This window comes from Canis lupus, chromosome X, assembly GCF_048164855.1.
Source record: "Canis lupus baileyi chromosome X, mCanLup2.hap1, whole genome shotgun sequence".
In the NCBI taxonomy this organism is placed as follows: domain Eukaryota; kingdom Metazoa; phylum Chordata; class Mammalia; order Carnivora; family Canidae; genus Canis; species Canis lupus.
Window position 1 is genome coordinate 7912136 of NC_132876.1, and position 21870 is coordinate 7934005.

Sequence of the window (21870 nt, forward strand, 5' to 3'; positions counted from 1 at the left end):
GAGCTAGAGGGAGATTCTATGGCCTTTTTCTGGGCATAGTCACCTTAAATACTCAAACCCCAGCCTCTGGCATCCATGCCCCTTATCTCTGTTACCTATATTGTGGTGTCTAGACTTAGTTTTTTCCAGGGAAATGCAGGCACCATATAGCATGGAAATGCTATAGAAAATGAAATAACATGTTCTAAATAATCTTGTTCCAGGGAAGGATCCAGAAAACCCAAGAGCTGAAGGAATATAACAGCATCCAGGTTAGGGATATTTTACATCTTGTATATCACTCCTAGTAAGTAAAATGGATCTGAGGAGGAAAAGCATTTCTACTCTATCCACCTCAACACTTACTGTTTATTCTCTTATCCTTTACTTCTAGGATCCTGCGTGCTTTCTCTGATAATTCTGTTTTGCAGGAGTTGAGGTAGGTAACTCAGATAGAAGGACTCCTATCAGGTGAGTCAAGCATTGGTTGAAGATACGAAGTATACTTACTGCTTAATTAATGGATCTGGGGACTACAAACTGCTTGCTTATGCTTTGTAAATAACAATGGGAAAAGTAACATGGTAAGGCATGCAAGGATATTTCTTCCATGAGCAACAGAACCTAATAGTAAGATTTGATATTTATCAGTTCTGAAAACCACCGTATGAAAGCTCCAACACATGGATAGATAGCACCTAGGTAGGAAGTAGGGGAAAGACAGTGGAGTGGGTGCTGTAGAGGTCCTTTGTATGAATTCCACCAATCACTCACATCTTACCACTGGGGGGTTGTTTCAAAAATTCATGAGCATGTGGGCAACCCTGTCTGAACCCCTCTCACTGCTGAGAGCTTTCTCTGTATGTCTGCCTAATAAACTTCTATCACTTTGCTCACTATTATCCACAAGATTCATTCTTTGACTCTGTGAGACAAGAACCAAGCTCTCCTGTATCAAAATGACCAGGACAAGAGAGAGCAAGCACACATGTGAGCGTGGGGAGGAGGAAAGGAGCATGAGAGACAACGTGAGCTGGAGGCAGAGCTCTATCCCAGAACTCAAAGATCACAACAGAAGCTAATACCAAGAGTCAGAGGCTCAACTTAATGAGCCACCTAGGTGCCCCAAATTAAGTCTCTCTTTTTAAATAAAAACAAAAGAAATTAACGACAAAAAAATTCATGAGCATGTGTTTAAGGATGACTGCCATCCCTAAACACACTGTGTGTGGTACCCTACTACAAAGAGTGGCTATCACATATAATTTAAGATGATTTGCACCTCTGTGAGTGGAGTAACACCTAATACATGTATCATATATGATGACACTGCAGGTGCCTTGAAAGTGTTTATTTACGGAGGCATGTTTTCCCTAGAGAGCAAGTATGCCCCTCTTACACACCCTTTATCCCTGTGCTATATACTACCTCAGAGAACTCTCGTAGGTGCCTTTTCAGAGGCAATGCCTAAGAACATAAGGTCCCAGAAAAATATCCCGTTGAGTTCTTGAGTCTCATACCTATTTTTCTAAAGTTGCCTGATAGAAATAAGAACCAGGCTTTCTGTGCTATTGTGTTGTTTTATTCTGCATAAACAGTATTCTTTTTTTGCAGAGCTTATTCCCTGTCCCAATGAACAAATCTGTTAAACTGTTCTCATCTATTAGCTCTTTTCCCCATTTATGTACGTCACCAATTTATTAGGGTTTGTGCAACATTCTGAGAAACTTATATTCTCTGATATATTTTTGCTGTCACTGTTTTAAAAAAATATATATCCTTAATTTTTCTCTTACTTTCCTTTTGTTGTCCTTTCCTAATGTGGTGAGGAAAGAGTAGAGGGAAAAGGGAGAGAGGAAACAGAATGAATAGATCAGTATAGTTCCTTTTTTTACTGAACAGGGTACCAGCCAGAGGTGATAGAAATCCGAGTTTTTTCTAGTTGTTAGCAATTATGTATAAAGCTACTCTATATACTTGCATACAGATGTGAATGTGAACACAAGATTCATTTTACTTGTGTAAGTATCTGGAAATGTCAACCGCAGTTTCTGATTCTGCAAGTAAGGAGCTCAGAATTTGCCACTACATCTTTACAACAAAGGGACTGAAAAATCAACAACTCTTCTTGAATTTGTAAGAGAGGGGAAGACACAGAGCAAACAACTACTCCCAAGATTGGACAGATAAACAAGCAAATATCGGGAATCTCAGCTTACTGAATTGGAGACTCAGAAGTGGAAACCACTATGGGAGCCAGCGCCAAGGTAGGCAAACCTGAACTTGATGAGTTTCTGCAGACTTAGTGTGAACAACTCTGAGAATTAAAAACTTTAGGGGGGTCATGAGGGGGCATAATTTATTTATTAATTTCTCAGGCAGAATTTAATGCCTGTTGGTATCTAATTTTGTAAGATTTACCTTTAGGAGACTGACAGGATTCCTGCAGGAAATATCAGAAAAACATCGTCTTGGCCTTCTGGCAGGAGGTGGGAAAAGAAACCACTTTAAAATAAACCAGAGAAAAAAAAAAATAAAATAAACCAGAGTACTCTACTCTTCTTAACAAGGCCTCCCCTCAAAAGAGTCTAGTTAACCAGAGCCTAATCTGCTAGGATATTGTCAGAGCATAATGGATCTGGGGAAGGGAAAACCCAGTTTCAGCCCACTCTAGCCATCTAGTCATACCTAAGAGAGGAGGAAAACACTGAGAAAAAAACTTATGAAGTTCACAGTCCAGAGGCATATGCTTACTAAAAGCAGAAACCCATGATAGGACTATAGAACACTTCCTCTCCCCCCACAACCTCACCACTACATTACTGAAGGCCTATTTATAGCAGTTCCTCTTACCCTGTACATCATTTTCAGCTCCCTGTGTATAAACACAAGTTTCATTTTACTTATGCAAAAAGCTGAGGGTGGAGTTTGTAGGATTTATGGCAAATAAAGTTTAATTTAAAATAAATAAGAAAAAAAGCTCTTTTTCCCAGAACTGCTTTAACATTTTGTGCTGCCATAAAAAAATGTATCAAATTTTTACAGTTACCCATATTGTCACCAGTACCTGGGATATTGACAGCTTTTGTCTTGTTTTTTTTTTTTTTTTTTAAGATTTTATTTATTTATTCATGAAAGAGAGAGAAGGCAGAGACATAGGCAGAGAGAGAAGCAGGCTCCTTGCGGGGAGCCCAACGTGGGACTCGATCCCAAAATTCCGGGGTCACACCCTGAGCCGAAAGTAGCCACTCAACCATTGAGCCACCCAGGTGTCTCTTGTTTTGTTTTTATATAGCCATTCTAATATTTGTGTAGTTTTGTTTTTTTTATTTGTATAGATATTTGTTATGGTTTCAATATGCCCCTTTATGTTGACTGCAAATGTTGACCATCTCTTATTATTTGCCATTTATGTTCCAATTGTTTGATTTATTATTAATGACATTTAAGAATTTTTATAGAGTCTGAATACATCTTAGATGGAAACATGATTTGCTCATACATCTCAGTCTATGTTATGTTTTTTCATTCTCTTAATAGTATGTTGTGAAGGGCAAACAATTCCAGTTTTGATTAAGTACAATTTATCATTTTTTGTTCTATGAGTTCTTTTAAGGCATTATCAAGGTTTTAGTCTTAGAAATATGATTCTTGGGACACCTGGATGGCACAGTGGTTGAGCATCTGCCTTTGGCTCAGGTTGTGATCCTGGGATCCTGGAATCGAGCCCTGCATCGGGCTCCCCACGGGAAGCCTGCTTCTCCTTTTACCTATGTCTCTGCCTCTCTCTGTGTGTCTCTCATGAATAAATAAATAAAATCTTAAGAAAAAATAAAAAAAGAAATATGACTCTTGTTGGACTGTCATTTTGTTTTGTTTTTTTTAATTAATTAATTAATTTATTTATTTATTAATTTATGATAGTCACAGAAAGAAAGAGAGAGAGAGGCAGAGACACAGGCAGAGGGAGAAGCAGGCTCCATGCTCCGGGAGCCCGATGTGGGATTCAATCCCGGGTCTCCAGGATCGCGCCCTGGGCCAAAGGCAGGTGCCAAACCGCTGCGCCACCCAGGGATCCCTGGACTGTCATTTTGTTTCAGCATTTTGAATATATCCTCCCACTGCCTTCTGGCCTCCGTGGTTTCTAATGAATAGTTATCTCTTAAATCTTGTAAGGATCCCTTGTATGCAATAAGTTGTTTTTCTTTTCCAGGTATCAAGGGTCTTTCTTTTTCTCAGGCAGAATTTAATGCCTGTTGGTATGAACTTCTTTGTGTTTATCCTATTTGGAGTTTGTTGCACTTATTGTATGTATAAGATTTTTCAACAAATTTAGAACATATTCATTTTCCAAAACACTTATTACATTTTTTGTCCTTTCTCTCCTTTCCTGCTGGTTATCTCATAAATCTTATTTTGTGCACTTACTTTCTGGTGTTCCACTTTTCTTAAGGCTCTGATAATTTTTATTAATTCCATTGACTCTTTTTTTCTTATATGCACTACCATTATCAATCTATGTGGAATCTTTTTTTTTCTTGCTAGCTATAATCTATTGCTGAGAACCTCTGTTGAATTTATTCACTTCAGTTATTGTGTATTTACTAATTTTTTGTATTTACTATTTTTTAAATGTAAGCTCTATGCCCAGCGTGGAGCTTGAACCCAAGACCCTGAGATCAAGAGTTGCATGCTCTACTACCTGAGCCAGCCAGGCACCCCCCATTATACACTTAAAATCCAGATTTTCCTACTTTGAAAAAATATTTCCTACCTTTTTATTGCCTTATTTTACTGTTTGAAATTTATTTTTATTCAAGTAGAGTTAACATAGAGTGTCATATTAGTTTCAGGTGTACAATATAATGATTTAACGATTCTATACATTTTTCAACACTCATCAAGATAAGTGTACTCTTAATCCCTTTTATGGATTTCATCCCTCCTTTAACCTACCTCCCCTTTGGCAACCATCAATTTGTTCTAAGAATTTGATTTTTTTTGTTTGTCTCTCTTTTTTGCTTTGTTTGTTAATTTGCTGTTTCTTAAATTCCACATATGAATGAAGCTAAATGGTATTTGTCTTTCACTATGGACTTATTTCACTTAGTTCTTAAATGTAAGGATCACTTGTATGCAATGAGTTTTCTTTTCCAGATATCAACAAAACCAAAAGGCAGCTTACTAAATGGGAGAAAATATTTGCAAATGATACATTTAATATAGGGTTAATATCCAAAATATATAAGGAATTTATACAATTCAGTACCAAAAAAAACCCCATAAATAATCCAATTATAAATGGGTAGAAGAACTGAATAAACACTTTTCTAAAGAAGACATACAGATGGCCAACAAACACATGAAAAGATGCTCAACATCACTCATCACCAAGGAAATGCAAATCAAACCACAATATGATACCCCTCACACCAGTCAGAATGGCTAAAATAAAAAAAATACAAGAAAAGTGTTGTGTTTGGCAAATTGGCAATGTTGTGGAGAAAAAAGAAACCTTGTATACGGTTGGTGGGAATGTATATTGATACAGCCCTCATGGAAAACGGTATGGAGGTTCCTCAAAAATTAAAGATAGAATTATCATATGATCCAGTATTTCCACTACTATTTACCCAAAGAAAACAAAAATGCTAATTTGAAAAGATAAGATATGTGTGCCCCTGTTTATTACAGTGTTATTTATAATAGCCAAGATATGGAAGCAACCCAAGGACTCATTGATAGATGAATGAGTAAAAAAGACGTGGTATATGTAACATATACTATAGAATATTATTCAGCCATAATAAAGAATGAACTCTTGCCATTTATACACTTTAGATGACTTTACCATCATAATCTCTTTTACTTCTCAAACATGGCTTTTATTTCTTTGAAAAAGTTTATAATAGTTGCTTTAAAATCTTTGAATGTTAATGTAAACATTCTGGGCACTCTCATGGGCAGTTTTTTTGTCATTTTTTTTGTCCTGTGTAAGAGTTACATTATATTTTCTTTGCATATCTCATAATTTCCTATAAAACAGCACATCCTATACTCAGGATACTGATACCCTCCTGGGAATTGTATTGTTGTCTACTTTTTAATTTGTTTATTGAATTGGCTGGGATATGTTAGTGAAGTCTACTTCATCTGGAATGAGTTTTCTTATGTTGTTCCCCAGAGGGCACAGCTTTCTGTAGACACATAGTTACTCTGAGATGACACTAGTTTTAGTAGATTTCTCTTTGTTTCTTTTCCTGATATCTCTGTCTAGCTGTCTACCCCTGTGTGCATTATATCCAGCTCTTAGGTTTCCTAATCAAAGGCTGACTTCTCTATGGTTTTCAGAAATGTCATAGGGAAAATGAATTCCCTCAGAGTTAAATAAAAATAACATGAATCGCATTGAACAAGTAGTTTTTTAAATCAAGTCTTTCAGATTTATTTTGATATTAGGATGGCTCTTATTAGCTGTCTCTTTACCTGGTACTTTCTGGTAGACAAAGCTAGGTCATGGGTTAGCTTGTTACTTACATACAGCTACCATCCTCATCTTATTTACTTACCCCCAAATCTGCATTGTTTTCTGGGGTGCCATTAGGCTTGACTTCTCTTACAGTATGTTACAAATGAAGTCATATTTTTAAAGATAATTTTAATGCTCTCTGTTATTAAGACCATCTTCTCACATGAGGCAGAAATCTCCAATTCACTGCTCTGGAGCTTGGGGTATGGGCAGTGGCTTGCCTTGCTTCTCTCACGATGACACTCCTGCCATATGTACAGGGTGCTGATTAGTGGTGTAGATTCTGGTCTTTTCAACCTGTCTATCTTAGTATTGAAACTGCCTGACAGTCATTCTCAAACAAGAATGATCAGTGAGAGAGTATTCTTAGTCTGTCACAACCACAGCAGAGTTTCCACCCTGTGATAGTGGGCTTAATGTAGAAATAGTACCCCTGACATCTCACCACATGTACCTGGTATTTACCCTCAACAATGCAAAGCTGGGAGTGGGGCATATAAGAAATGCTGGTGACTTTCTCCTTCCGTGAAGATATTATAATCCTTGACTGGGAGCTCAGGGGAGGTAATGCCATAGAATAGGCTACACTCACCTCATTTTTCCAATTCCCAGCCTCTGGCATCCAGTTATCATATTTGTGTCTATATATTTTGGTGTCCCAGACTAATCTGTCCAGGTAGACAAGAGTATCTAGTTGCAGGTCTCCAAAAGGAAAAATGCAAAAATATGCTCTAAAATATCTTGCTTGAGGAAAAGGCTCAAATTTTACAAACTGAAAGCAATATAAGAACATCATAGGTGCTTAACATATTTTCTGGCTTGCAGATCCTTCCTGGTAAGTAAAGTGGGCTTTTTTTCACTCTTATATTTGAGGAGGAAAGGGATTTCTACTCTTCCCATCACACCAACTGCTGATTATTTTCCCATTCTTTGCTTCTGGGACATTGTGTATTTTCTCTGCTTATTCTGTGGTTCAGGAGTTGAGATGTGTACTCAGGTATAAAGACTCAGATCTTTAGGTGACAAGCATAGGTTGGGAATATCAAGCATATTTTCTGATTAATTAATGGATTTGGAGAATGCAAACTTCTTGTTAGTGTTATATATATATATATTCTCAGACAAGAATGATCAGTGATATAGTATTCTTAGTCTGTCACAACCACAGCAGAGTTTCCACCCTGTGATAGTGGGCTTAGTGTAGAAATAGTACCCCTGACATCTATCTATCTATCTATCTATCTATCTATCTATCTATCTATCTATCATCTATCTAGCAATAATAAAAGAAACAAGATAAAGCATACAAAGACGTTTCTTCAATGACCAGGAAAACTTAACAGGAGGGCTTAATGGTTCTTAGTTCTAGAAACTGCCTTGAAAAAGACTCTAAAATGTGAATGGACAACACTCGGGAAAGGATGGATATAGAAAGACAGTTGAGTGGGTGTATAGAAGTCCTTTGTACAAATGCCAGTGGCAGCTCACAGCCTGAAAACATTGAGGGGTTTTCAAAAGGAACATGAATGGTGATTAGGCTGGACTGCCATCGTTAGGCATTCTTTGTGTGGTACTCTATGCCAGAGAGTGGCAATCATTTGTAATTAGATGTGATTGACACCTCTATGTGTGGAATAATACGTGCCACATGCAACGTGCAACATGTGATGCCACTGTGGGTGCATTGAGGGTGTCCAGTTGTTTATGGAGTGATGCTTTCCCTAGAGTACAGCATTTCCTCTAACACCCTCCCCTGTGTGGGACTAGCTCAGGAAACTCTCTAGATGAATTCTCAGAGGCAAGTCCTAGGAACTGAACGCCCTAGAAAAAAAGCTTCCCATTGAGTTTCTTATGGGACTCGTTCATTTTACCAAAGTTACTTGGTAACTGAGAATAAGATTTACAGTGTTTTCATGGTTTTCTATTCTATCTGTATTTTTTATTTTTGTCAGAACCTTTATCCTATCCGAAACCCCAAATATGATAAAAATGTTCTCACCTATCCGCTTCTCTTCCCATTTTCAAGTCTTTTTCTCTTGGTGTTAAAAATTCAGGCCACTGATTACACTTCAAAAAAATTCAAGGTAATTAAGATACAGTGTTCTATTAATTTCAGGTGTAAAATACAATATACTGATGGAACAGTTCCATATATTATTTGGTGTTCATCAAGGTAAGTGTATTATTCTTAATCCCCTTCAACTCTTTCAGCCATCCCCTTACCTGCCTCCCCTGTGGTAATCACCTGTTTGTTCTTTACAGTTAAGAGTCTATTTCTTGATTTATCTCTTTTTTTTCCTTTGTTCATTTATTTCTTAAGTTCCACATATGAGTGAAATCATATGGTATTTGTCTTTCTCTGACTGGCTTATTTTGCTTAGCATTATACTGTCTAGATCCATCCATATGCTGTCGCAAATGGCAAGATTTCATTCTTTTTATGGCTCAATAATATTCCATTACACACATACACACACACGTCTTCTTTATCTATTTATCAGTCATTGGACACTTAGGCTGCTTCCATATCTTGGCAATTGTAAATAATGCTGCTATAAACATAAAGGTGCATGTATCCTTTGAATTAGTGTTTTTGTATGCTTTGGATAAGTAGTGCAATTCCTGGATCATAAGATAGTTCTATGTTTAAATTTGAGGGATGTCCATAGTGTCTTCCACAGTGGCTGCCGCAGTTTGCATTTCACCAACAAAGCACAGGAGTTCCCTTTGCTCCATATCCTCGCCAATACCTGTTGTTCCTTCTGTTTTTTATTTTAGCCATTCTGACAGGCATGAGGTGATATCTCACTGTAGTTTTGGTTTGCATTTTCCTGATGATGTCCTTCCAGCTGGTCTTCTGGGGGAGGGGCCTGCTGTGCTGATTCTCAGGTGTGTGCACCTGGGGGAGCTGCCCAGTCCCCTGCCAGGTGCACAGCTCAGTGGGAGGTGTTTATCCTTTTAGGCCCCTGCTCCCTAGTCGCCCTGCTCAGTCCCAGGCACAAGGCAACACCAGGAGGAACAACGACAGTGGTGGTGGCCAGCTCTCCATCTCTAGAGTCAGCTCCTGCAGTAACTAGTAACTGCAGTCTCCCAGTCTGTAGGGGCCTGGATGCCTCGGGGGTGGTGGCGTGGACCTGCAGAGCTCAGGGCTGCCCGTCGGCAGGAGCGTCCTTGCTGTCCTGGGCTCCTTGCTGTCCTGGGCCCTCCTGGCCTCCGCCTGTCCCTGGGGGGGCACCGGATCCTGGGCTGTGTCCCCCAGTGCCCTGGGCTCTGGGACCTGTGCCACCTGAGCCGCTCCTGGGGTCCCGCCAGCCACACGGTCCAGCCTTATAGGCAACTCGGCCCAAGGTGTGTGGGTGCTCTCCCCCGGGGCACAGTTCCTCTGTTAGTGCACCGGGAGCCTGAGGGCATCCTAGGTTTTCAGGATGATTTGAAAGTTATGTAGGTAAGTTGATGGCAACAGGTGACTTGGGGATCCGACTCTTCTGCCATCTTGCCCCGCCTCCCTGTTTTATGGTTTTTTTTTACAATAGTTGTATAAATTATCTAGTTGTATTTGTTACACTAGTTGTATAAATTTATCTAGTGGTTTTCATGGGATGAAATGAGCTTGGGATTCTCTTATTTTGCCATCTTCCCAGCCTCTCAAGTCTTGTCCTTTAAACAGTAAGGATACCTACACTGCTGAAGCTTAAAGTCCTTTTTATCTCAGGTATTGAAACTTCAGTTTCTTCACAGGCTTAGAAGACACTCAGTCTTATGAAAATATGTTTAAATCTTCAATACATCACTAATTTATTAAGGATTATGCATAGGTACCCAGACAATTTTACTCTTCAGTATTATTTTATTTAGTTTATTTTAAAACTTACGAATCATTTAGTGTTCTTAAGAGAAGGGGTTTGAAGATGATAAGCACCATATGCCTGGGTAGCATCATGTGGACTGGAGAAATGTCTGGGGAATAAGACACTGATTTTACATTCTTATATTGAACAAAGGGAGATGACCAGATGCCTCCCTCCTCTAATTCTGATGAAGGAGTTGAATCAGAAACAACACTTTGTGATATTTTGTGTGTATTAATAAGTTATATGTATACCCTAATTCAATACTTTGGAAAATTATAGTTACCAAGAGACAGGATATTGCCTTCTCTTGTCTTTTGCCTTTATGCCTCCTCTACCTATGTCTACTGGGCACAGTGCTTTGTTGTATGATTTTTTTTCCATTTTTGGCCATTTGATTTATTTTTCATGCATGTTTTTGAGGAAAGCTATATTGCTTTGGATGTTTTATGTATGGGGTTTGGGTATGAAATGTGCTTTTTTAGGTGGTTTCTTATTTTAATTTTGAATTACTGACTAGTTGATTGTTATTGTTTGTTTTTCAAAGCAATTGGTATATGAAACAGATGCATGCCCCAGGGCTTTCCCTGTCTTCCACAATGTCACAGAGACAGAATTTTACTCTTGGGACACTGATCCTTAGAAATATGAATTTTAAATATAACATACATTAAAACACTCCTTTAATAGTGTAGAGTTCAATGTGTTTTTAAAAATTCCTTTAGTTTTGTATCTACTACCAGGGTCATAATGCAGAATGGTGCCATCACTTCTAAAATTTCTCATGTTCCTTGTAGCCAACCCCCATCCAACCTAAACCTTGGAAACTACTGCTCTGTTTTCCATCCTAATATTTTGTCATTTCCAAAATGTCATATAGATGCAACTATATAATATGTAGCTCATGGGTCTGGCTTCTGTATCCTAAAAAAATACATTTGAGTTTTGTCAATATTTTTTTTTGTCGAGATTTATGTATATATATATATATATATATTTTTTTTTTTTCTGACTAACATTCCAGTGACAGGCAAAAGAAATCTGGGTTGTTACCAGTTGTTGATTATGACTATAGCTGCTTTATACCTTAGATATAGATGCATGTGTGAATATGTCTTATTTCACTTATGTAAATAGCTAAGAGTGGAATTGCTGAGTCATGTGGAAAGTATATGTTCAAATTTATAAGAAACTGAATAAAAACTGTTTTCCGGAATGACTTTACCATTTTGGGTTTCCAGGAAAAATGTACCAAAGATCAAGTTGCTCAAATCCTCATAAGCACTAGGTGTTTATAAGCCTTTTTGTTTATTTTGTTTTATGGTTATTTTTAGACGACTTTATTGAGGTATGATTGATGCACAAAAAGCTGTACATATTTAATGTGTAAACTTGAGTTTGGAGATAATTATATACCTATGAAATTATCATCATAATCAATGCCATAAACACATATTATTTTTTTATTCAGTCTATTATCTGCATAGTTTTATCTCACTGTGATTTTTTAACAAATATTTTATTCATTTATCGAGAGAGAAAGAATGAGCAAGGAGAAGCAGACTCCTGCTGAGCAGAGAGCCTGAGGTGGGGCTCTATGCCAGAACCCTGGAATCTTGACCTGAGCTGAAGGCAGATGCTTAACTGACTAAGCTGCCCAGGTGCTCCCTCATTGTGGTTTTAATTTGCATTATTTTATTTACTGAAGATGTTAAATATCTTTTCCTGTACTTTTTATTATTCACCTATCTATTTGGATGAAGTGTTTATTGAGATCTTTTCCTTTTTTTTTTTAGTTCTTATTGATGAGTTTTCAGTGGATTTTCTATATTCTGATTACAAGTCCTTTGCAGAAATGTGATTTGCAAAAATTTTCTCTGTCTGTGGTTGTTATTTTCAGTCATAACAGTATGTTTTGCAATGGAAAAGTATTCAGTTGTGAGCAAGTATAATTTATCATTTTTAAATTTTATGATGTGCTTTTCATGAGATATCTGAAAATTCTTTGCCTTACTCAGAGTCACAAAGATCTTCTCTTTTTTTCTTTTATGATTTTTACATTTTACTTTTCACATGGAAGTCTTTAATCCATTTTTATTTATGTTCTATATACAGTGTGATGTATTTCTCAAGATTGATTTTTTTACATATGGATATCCAGTTGTTCCAGCCTATTTGTTGAAAGGCCAGTCTTTTTTACAATGAGTTGTCCTTCCATCTTTATTGAAAATGAATTGACTATATTTCTGTGAGTTTATTATGGGACTATTTTTTTCCCTATGTCTATGTTTATCCCTTTGTCAGTAAAAAACTATCCTGAACATTGGTATAGGTCTTGAAATTGAGTAGTGTGAGTCCTTGAAATTCTATTTTTTGGAATTGTTTTGGCTATTCCAATTCCCGTATATCATTAAATAAGTTTTAAAATTAGTATGTGGATATCTACAATATAATCCAACTGGGATTGAAATGAATTAGTAGATGAATTAAAGGAGAATTAATACCTGTCATAGAAGAACCCCAAACTCGTAGAGAAGAACAAGAAATAACCACACTATAACTCCCTAAGTGGTAATAATACACAGTGGACAGAACAAGTTCATTTCTCATAACATAGCAAATAGCAGGAGTGTCAGCATGATTGCCCCATTTCCTTTTGCCCCTGAATACTATTAGGTGATATAGTAGACCAGATGGTTGTGTATCATTTGGATATTGCTGCAACTGAGGAACACAAGTACAGCAGTTTAGCATGTTTTGTAGCAAGCAGCAGCCAAGTCCCCTTCTCCCATGGGTAAATATTTGCAAGTTAGTCATGCTATAGTCATTTTGACCTACTTAGTTGCCTATGTGATCAGCTGGAGAAACTTCTCAGTTTCGGAAGGCATTGATACTTGCAGTTTGTCATACTCAGTAAAGGCATGCAGGGACATTTAGGGCATATGATAGACTATTGCTCTGAATAATACTTTCATAATATTTATTATAATACATGAACATGACATATCTACATTTGTTTATATCTTCTTCCATTACTTTCATACTTTCATCAGTGTTTTGCTGCTTTCAGTATAGAGGTCCTGCATACGTTCTGTTACATTTATATCCCCATGGGGATTTTGTCCATAACAATCTTCATAGCACATGTCATATAACTGAATCAAAGACAGCTGAAGGATTTGCCTAAGGAAACATGCTAACCTGGAATAGAATGATAACAACAATAATCATGGTAAAAACAGACATTTGCACAATGCTTCATGTCCTTCACTTCATATTTCCTATGTGCCAGGAATATTTCTAAGCTGTTAATGTACATGTATTCAGCTCGTCTTTACCAGAACCCCCTAAAGTGGGAACTGGTGTAATCACCCTTATTCTACTAGTGAGAAAAAAAAAGGAAAAAGAAGTTTAATAATTGCCTTAAGATTACACATCTGGCAAGAGGCAAAAGTATTATTTGAAGCCAATCAGACACTCTCCAGTATCCAAGCTTTAAGTCAATATATGGCCCTACTTCAAGTCCCTTGATTCTAAATCTAGCAGTAGTATGTATTGAACATCTGAGGCAGGTAGTCTCCTATGTAGAGTTTGGATAATGGCCTTGATCACAAGGTGAAGGAGGTCTGAGAAAACTCGCAAATACTCATGCCTGAATATGAAATGACCTAGATTGGAATGGGGTACATTTGCATCCAGGATCTTTAACTCTTATCTGAGGATACTAGGATGTCTTATTATGTTTTGCCTACCAGCTTCTCCTTGGGATTACATCATTGGATGTAATGGAATGAGATAGAGAAGAAAGTTGAAAGTTTTGAACATTGCACAGAGAACTACAAGTAAAATCTTTCCATCAGGGTTTTCAACAAAGTAACAGCAAAAAAAGTTTTTGAGATACTTAAATAATGTTGGTTTACTAGACAGTATCTTGGACCAGATCTAGATTGAAGTCGAGGTATGTTCCCATCTTTGCGTAGTGAATTTTTATGTAGGTTAAACCTAGAATACCAAAAAAATTAAATAAATAAATAAATAAATAAATAAACCTAGAATACCATTCTTGTTGTTGGCTGACATTCAGGCATTGGCAGTCTAGGTCTCAACAAATAGAAAACACTCACCTTTCCCTGGCTTGCTAGAGAGGGAGGCTTCATCCTTGCCTCTTTTCCTTTTACAATAGGTAATGGTAGATATGAATTGGTATAAATTACTGAAACCACCATAATCTCCTTATTTATAGGTAGATAGGTAGATAGGTAGGTAGGTAGATAGATAGATAGATAGATAGATAGATAGATAGATAGATAGAGACAAATCCACAGCTTTTGTTTTTTTTTCTTGTTAAGTGTTCAGTTCTCTTCCTGATGAATTAAATGACTAAGCTAATACCATATGTGAATGTAAAGGGCTGAGCGGGGGTGGTTGGGAGGGATTGATGTTAAATTCTCTGCCTGGCAGCTCTCTAAGACCTTCAGAGTCATAGATATTGAGCAAGTTTCTTGTCTACTCTGTTCCATCTGATAATATCCCTAGTGGGAATAAAGGAGAAGGGGCTCTGACCACAAATAGGAATCAACTTGGGGTGCCAAAGATGACTTGGGGAAACCCAGTTTAAGTTTAAAATTTAGTTTTAACTTACTTTCTCTCCATGTAGTGAATAACATAGACAGGTTTATATTTTTCCAAATTTTCACCTTCCTAATCCACAATCTTTTTGGTAACCTGGTTTTCACACTGTTAAACCAAGAATGTTTTTTGGTCTGGAAATCTATTTACCTACTTCCTTCTATGTTATCTTAGGATGTTTGTCTAGGCCAAAAAAATACATACACATGGAGGCCTGTGGCTCACAATGAAAAATTTGGAAAGATCCTCTCTACAACAAGACCTCTGATAAAAAGCGGAGAATTTCAGAGAGATGGAACAGTGCATTTCTAGGGTTTAAGCTATTTTCTTTCTTGGAAATTAATCCAGGTAAGTTAAACATTTTGTTTCCTCTCTGGGGTAAGAGGAGAAAAGACATTTCTACTTTCTACCAGTGTCTCTCTCCTTCTCTCCCTTGACATTATTTATGCATGTATTCTCTTCTTCTTTTGTGGTTTTGTCATTAAGATTTGGAACTCCCAATAAGGGTGTATTAATTTTCAACTGCTATATAACAAATTACTCCAAATTAACAGCTTAAAACAATACATATTTATTATCCTGTAACTTCTATAGGTCAGCAGTCCATCTATCCACAGTTTAACTGTTTACTTGGCTCAAAATCTAACAAGGCTGACATAAAGGTCTTGACTAGAGTTGTGATCTCATCTGAACTCAAAGTTCTCTTTCAAAATTGGCAAAATTCACTTCCTTTCAGCTATAGAATTGAGACTCTAACTTTTTAGAGAAGCTCTGTTGTTCCTTGCCATTGACTCTATCCAAAACATGGCAATTTGCTTTATTTTTTTTCTAAAGATTTTATTTATGTATTCATGAGAGACATACAGAGAGAGGCAGAGACATAGGCAGAGGGAGAAGCAGTCTTCCCACGGGGAGCCTGATGTGGGAGTCGATCCCAGGGCCCCAGGATCATGCTCTGAGCTGAAGCAGACACTCAACCACTGAGCCACCCAGGCGTCCCGGCAATTTGCTTTCTTTCTTTCTTTCTTTTTTTTTTTTTTTTAAGATTTATTTATCTACTTATGATAGACAGAGAGAGAGAGAGAGAGGCAGAGACACAGGCAGAGGGAGAAGCAGGCTACATGCCGGGAGCCCAACGCAGAACTCGATCTTGGGACTCCAGGATGGTGCCCTGGGCCAAAGGCAGGCGCCAAACCGCTGAGCCACCCAGGGATCCCCAGCAATTTGCTTTCTTAAGGCCACTCTCTCTAGTCTCTAGCCCCCCTTTTTCGAAGTGGGTGCTATTTTTTTAAAGATTTTATTTATTTTTTCATGAGAGACACAGGGAGAGAGGCAGAGACACAGGCAGAGGGAGAAGCAGGCTCCATGAGCAGGGAGCCTGATGTGGGACTTGATCCCGGGACTCTAGGATCATGCCCTGGGCTGAAGGCAGACGCTAAACCACTGAGCCACCTGGGATCCCCACGAGGTGGGTGTTACTGCCTTTTCAGAGGTAATGGTGATGGGCCAATGGATCAGTCATTTCCAACAGGGCTAGGAAAAACATTCAGACAACCCATTAGATTATTTCATCTCACATTTTAATGATTTCATCAAAAAGGAGATGGAAAGGGGGTAATTATATGCAAATTTTCATTCTGGTGATAATCCAAAGACACATTTTTTAAGCTCAAGATATTGATAACATATTGGCAGCTTCTTATCCCCACTTACTTGAACCATACCAGCTGTCCAAAATATCCTAATGGTAATGAACATGTTCAGAGAAAGAGGTCGGTGAAGAGATACTGTACCCTCTTTTAAAGAGCTTACCTAATTAGGTCAGATCTATTCAGGATAATCTACCTTTTGATTAAATCAAATTCAAAAGATTGGTGACCCTAATTACATCTGTAACATCCATTTGGCTATAAAACATAATATAATCATATTAATGATATCCTATAAAATTCAAAAGTTCTGCTTGCACAAAAGAGGAGAAGAGTATGCAGGGCACGTGCATAGGGACTCATCGTGATGCTATCTTAGAATTCTGCTTTCCACAAAGGTACTTGCAAGTTTGAGGTTGAAGTTTGGGCTGGGGAAGGATGTGGTGGGTGTGTTGATGGAAACTTCAGCTTTGGAGGAAAACAAATAATATATAAAGCATCACTTCTAATGACTTAAAATTTAGCAGATTGACACAAATGAGGATATATCTTGTCTGAGTGAGTGAAGAAAGAAGAAAGGATCATTCTCTCTCAGCCTGAAAACCTGCAAGTCAAGCATGCAGCAGGTGAGGTGATACTAATCCAGGGAGAGATGGAAGAGGGAGGGCATTGGGGTAAGTGTTTCATAGATTTTTTGGATAAATCCTGGGTGCCCTGTGAGGGCTGGAAGCATCAGGTATTATGAAGGTTAACCTGGCTGGGGAACGTTGGGGCAGGGCTGCCACATTTAACCAAACTTTGTGCAGTGCCCCATTCAAAAAGGTGCCATTCAGGTATACTAAAATATGATTGGCACTTTTTTGAGTGTGGTAATTCACAACATGTACAACCACAAGTGGTGGCCCTAGGAAGAGGTGTCATGATTGTGCAGAGTTGCGTTCACTTTGGCCAAATCACCATCCTCTCAGAAGACTCTTAAATGCCTCTGGAAGAACAGACCTAGGATCTGAGGGCCCTAGGGAAAAGTTCCCATTCAGTTTCTCCAAAGACATACATATCTTTGTTGAAAAAGGGCCTGAGACCTTGGAACGAGATTTGGATTGGGTCCATCACCATCCTTCTCTTTTGCCATTTCCTCTTGTACATTAAAGCCACTTTTCTTAGGACCTTAGAAGCTCTTCCTACTTTAATATCTTTTCTGATATCACTGTATCAGTAGCAGTTCTGATGGTGACTGGAACTTTTCATACAGTTAGTCTCTTTTTTTTTTTAAGATTTATTTATTTACTTATTTATGATAGACATAGAGAAAGAGAGAGAGAAGCAGAGACACAGGAGGAAGGAGAAGCAGGCCCCATGCCGGGAGCTCAACGTGGGACTCGATCCCGGGACTCCAGGATCGTGCCCTGGGCCAAAGGCAGGCACTAAACCACTGAGCCACCCAGGGATCCCCTAGTTAGTCTCTTAACACGTTTTATTTTAATTACTTTTTGTGTCTTCTGTGAAATATAAACACTTATTGAAACGATAAGAGGTTTTGCCTCTCAGACCTTTGGAACTAAAGACATATTGCGTAGACTTTTCTCTCTGTTCTTATGGGATCCCATCCTAATCAAGCTTCTTCAAAGAGAGACTAGAAGACTAGAGAAACAAACAGGTAAAAGACGGCAAGCAACACAGTCCTGGAGACCATTCCAGAACTGTGGCAATTCATGGGAAGCACTATGCATATTGTATATTCCTGCGTTGGGAAATTAGTATAACCTGATGTCCTCAGGCTTTGAATTACAACTGAGCATTGAGTTGGCAATTGGTGTTCGTCAATATTGCTGTCCATTTCCCCACAGCTGCTTGTCTTTACCTCAAGCCTTGGTGGAAATTTAGGTTGTAATGAAGAGAATAGAAATTGCTCTAAATATGTTTACGAATGCACAATATGTGTCTGCTGTTGAGTGTTTGCTCCGTTCTTTCCTACACTGAGTCTCAGATACTCTTGATTTGAACTAGGCTGTGAAAGTGACTACTTGATATCTGTTCTCAAACTGGGTATATTTGGGAGGGTGTGTGTATGTGTACGTATGCACCTATGTTTTTGGAACTCTTGTGTTTGTGAGGGTACACCGTATTGTTCATTTTTTGTGTTTTTGATATATGGATTTGATTCTTGTTTGGTCTTGATTTGTTTGTTGTCCATTTATATTTTGGTTTGTGTGTTTGTTTTTTGTTGTTTTAGGACTTTGTGTGTGTGAATTTATATTTGGATGTTTTTAAATTTCATTTATTTATTCATGAGAGACACAGATAGAGAAAGAGGTAGGACACAGGCAGAGGGAGAAGCAGGCTCCATGCAGGGTGCCTGATATGGGACTCGATCTCGGGTCTCCAGGACCACGATCCAGGCCGAAGGTGGTGCTAAACTGCTGAGCCACCCGGGCTGCCCTATATTTGGATTTTTTATGTTCTTTGCTACTGATTATTTGATTTGTGTGGTGTGCATGTGTGTGCTTAGGAATTTGCAATTTTTTTCTTGTTATTATTATCATTTTAATTGGGTTTATTCCGTGAGTGTATATGATTATCTGAGTCATGATTTGTTTTTGTATTTCTGTTTGCTAGAATGGTCTTTATATGTGTTGAGGATTCGTTTGCTTTTATTTGAGTTTGGGTTCATTCCTTTGTTTTTTGTCATTGTCATTTGCTTGTTTCCGAGTTTTTGTTTATGGTTTCTCTTGGCAGTTAGTTTCAGATGTCCCTGAAATGTATAAAGCTGTTGAAATGAATAATTTGAGGTTACTGAGAGAGAGAAAGATGGGGCAAGGCAGAAGAAATGGTATTGGGCTTTGGATCGATGAAGAACAATATTCTTATTTTGGGGAAAACTCTGTGAAGTTTTGTAAATAATCTTCCTAGAAGTAAAATTTACATATGATAAAATTTACTATATTTAGTTGTGTAATTTAATGAACTTTTATAAACATATTCAATAATGTAGCTAACAGCCCAAAATTTCTGTCAGCCGCTCAAATTCCTTCATGTCCATTTGTGATCAATCCCCTTCCCTTCCCTTTGGACCCTGAAAACCACTGATCTACATTTTGTCACTATAGGTTTGTTTTTTCATAATTTCAGGTAAATGAAATCATACAGAATGTAGTCTTTATATGTTTGGTTATTTTTACTTAGCATAATACAATTACTATTCATGAAGTTGTGTGTGCTCCTTTTTATTGCTAAGTAGCGTTCCATGGTATGGATATACCAGTGGTTTTAATCCATTCACCTTTGAAAGATACTTAGTTTTTATCCAACTTGGGGCAATTAAGAATATAACTGCTATAAACAGTTGAATATAGCTTTTTGTATTCATTTCTCTGGAGTAAATGCCTAGCAGTGGGATTGCTGAGCCACATACAAATGTATGTTTAAGTTTGTAAAAAGCTGCCAAACATTCAAAGTGCTGTACCATTTTGCACTACCACCAGAAATGTCTGATATCTCCAGTTGATGCACATTTTAACTTTTGATTTTTAGTTATATGGGTCTATTTCTGAACTCTCTGTTCTATTCCATTGATCTATTTATCTGTTCTTTCACCAATACCATACTTTCTTTATTTCTGAAGCTTTAGATACTAAGTGTTGAAATCAGACAGTGTTAGTTCTCTAACTTTGTGCCTATTTTAAAAAATTGATTTGGTGGGCACCTGGGTGGCTCAATTGGCTAAGCACCTGCCTTTGGCTCAGATCATGATCCCAGGGTCCTGGGATCCAGTCCCATGTCGGACTCCCTGCTCAGTGGGGAATCTGCTTCTCTCTCTCTCTCTCTCTCTCAAATAAATAAAATATTTTTAAAAAATAGAAATAAAAATTGATTTGGCTATTCTGGTTCTTTTGTTTTCCCTATACATTTTAGAAGCACATCATTGATATTAACAAAAACTTCCAAGGAGATTTTGATTTGGATTGTGTTGAATTTATGGATCCATGTGGGAGAGATCTGACATCTTACCTTAGTGACTTCCAATACATGAGAACAGTATATGTCTTTATTTATAGCTAAGTGTATAATTTTGTTCTACATTATGGTACCATTTAAAGTATTTAAATTATAATTGTTCATTGCTAGTATATAGAGATACTACTTATGGTTTGCTGCCATCTCTCAGGATCACTGTCTTTCAATGCCTGATTTCTGGTAACTTGTAAACTATTGTTTCCTATATTTTGGCAGGTATTTTTCATTATTTCAGGTGAGAGGATAACTTAGTTTCCTGTAACATCAGCTTGGCTAACATGCACACTTAGGTGCTGGCTCTAAAATTGGCAAATGTTTATCAGCATTCAGAGAGCTGCTTTCTTTTGAGTCTAGGTACCCTTCCCACACTTCGATACTGGGCTGCCTCAGAGAGCTTTCTTAAATGCCTCCTAAATTGCAAAATGTAGAGATTTAGATTCTAGGGGAGAATCATCTATAGATTATTATAGTGATTTAAATTCCTGTGTCTGAAAGTGACCTGACCAGATGGAAATAAGACTTGCTAGAAGAACATAGCCCTCACTTCTGTTTTATGAGTCCTTTTCTGCTCTGTAGTTCTGAATTTTCTCCCTTCACCCCCCCCAAACTCTTAATCTTTTTTCACCTATCAGTTCCCTTCACTATTTTCAAAACTTTCCTTTCTTGCTCCCCAAATTCTCTTCTGCTTCTCAGTTTCCCTCACAGCTGAACCAAAACTTTATTGTAACTCAGGGATGGAAGCTACTTCTTTCTTTATGAACCTAAAAGTCTTTCCATTCTTCTGGATATACTTTTGGATATTATATGACATTACCAAATGATCCAGAACTTTTACTCTCTTAAGACTCTCTTATTCTTGTCACCCCCACCCCATATATATATGTGAAAGGAGGAAGGGCAAGGAGAAACCAGTATTCAGAGAGCCTTATACGATGAAATATTAAGTTGGTTTTTATATCCCACTTTTATGTCCCTTCTTAACCTCGTGTGTGGGACAGTGGGAACGGGTGATGGAAGAGAGAGGGAAGAGGGGAAGAGAGAGATTGAGAGGTCTATAAGCCTGAAAGCCTCAGGATTGGAGCAGTGTGTGAGAATCAGGTTGCACATTTTACATTTCTTCTTGGGGTAACGGGGGCTTCCTGATGTTCCTCTCCTTTAATCTACACTGAAGGCTGAATCGACTTCTTTTTAGGGAAATTTGCTGCCTACCTTAAACGAGGAA

At 37.8% G+C, this 21870-nt stretch overlaps 1 long non-coding RNA gene across 4 annotated transcripts in view; it reads left to right on the forward strand.

Annotated features, from left to right (window-relative positions):
• LOC140628397 (uncharacterized) overlaps positions 1-21870 on the forward strand; it is a 118836-nt gene that overhangs the window by 85116 nt on the left and 11850 nt on the right. For all 4 annotated transcript variants that reach the window (XR_012026648.1, XR_012026649.1, XR_012026647.1 and 1 more), the window contains 6 exons: positions 204-251; positions 374-418; positions 1967-2246; positions 3094-12017; positions 15160-15333; positions 17159-17260. This is a non-coding gene — a long non-coding RNA (uncharacterized lncRNA). The remainder of the gene's footprint in view (positions 1-203; positions 252-373; positions 419-1966; positions 2247-3093; positions 12018-15159; positions 15334-17158; positions 17261-21870) is intronic.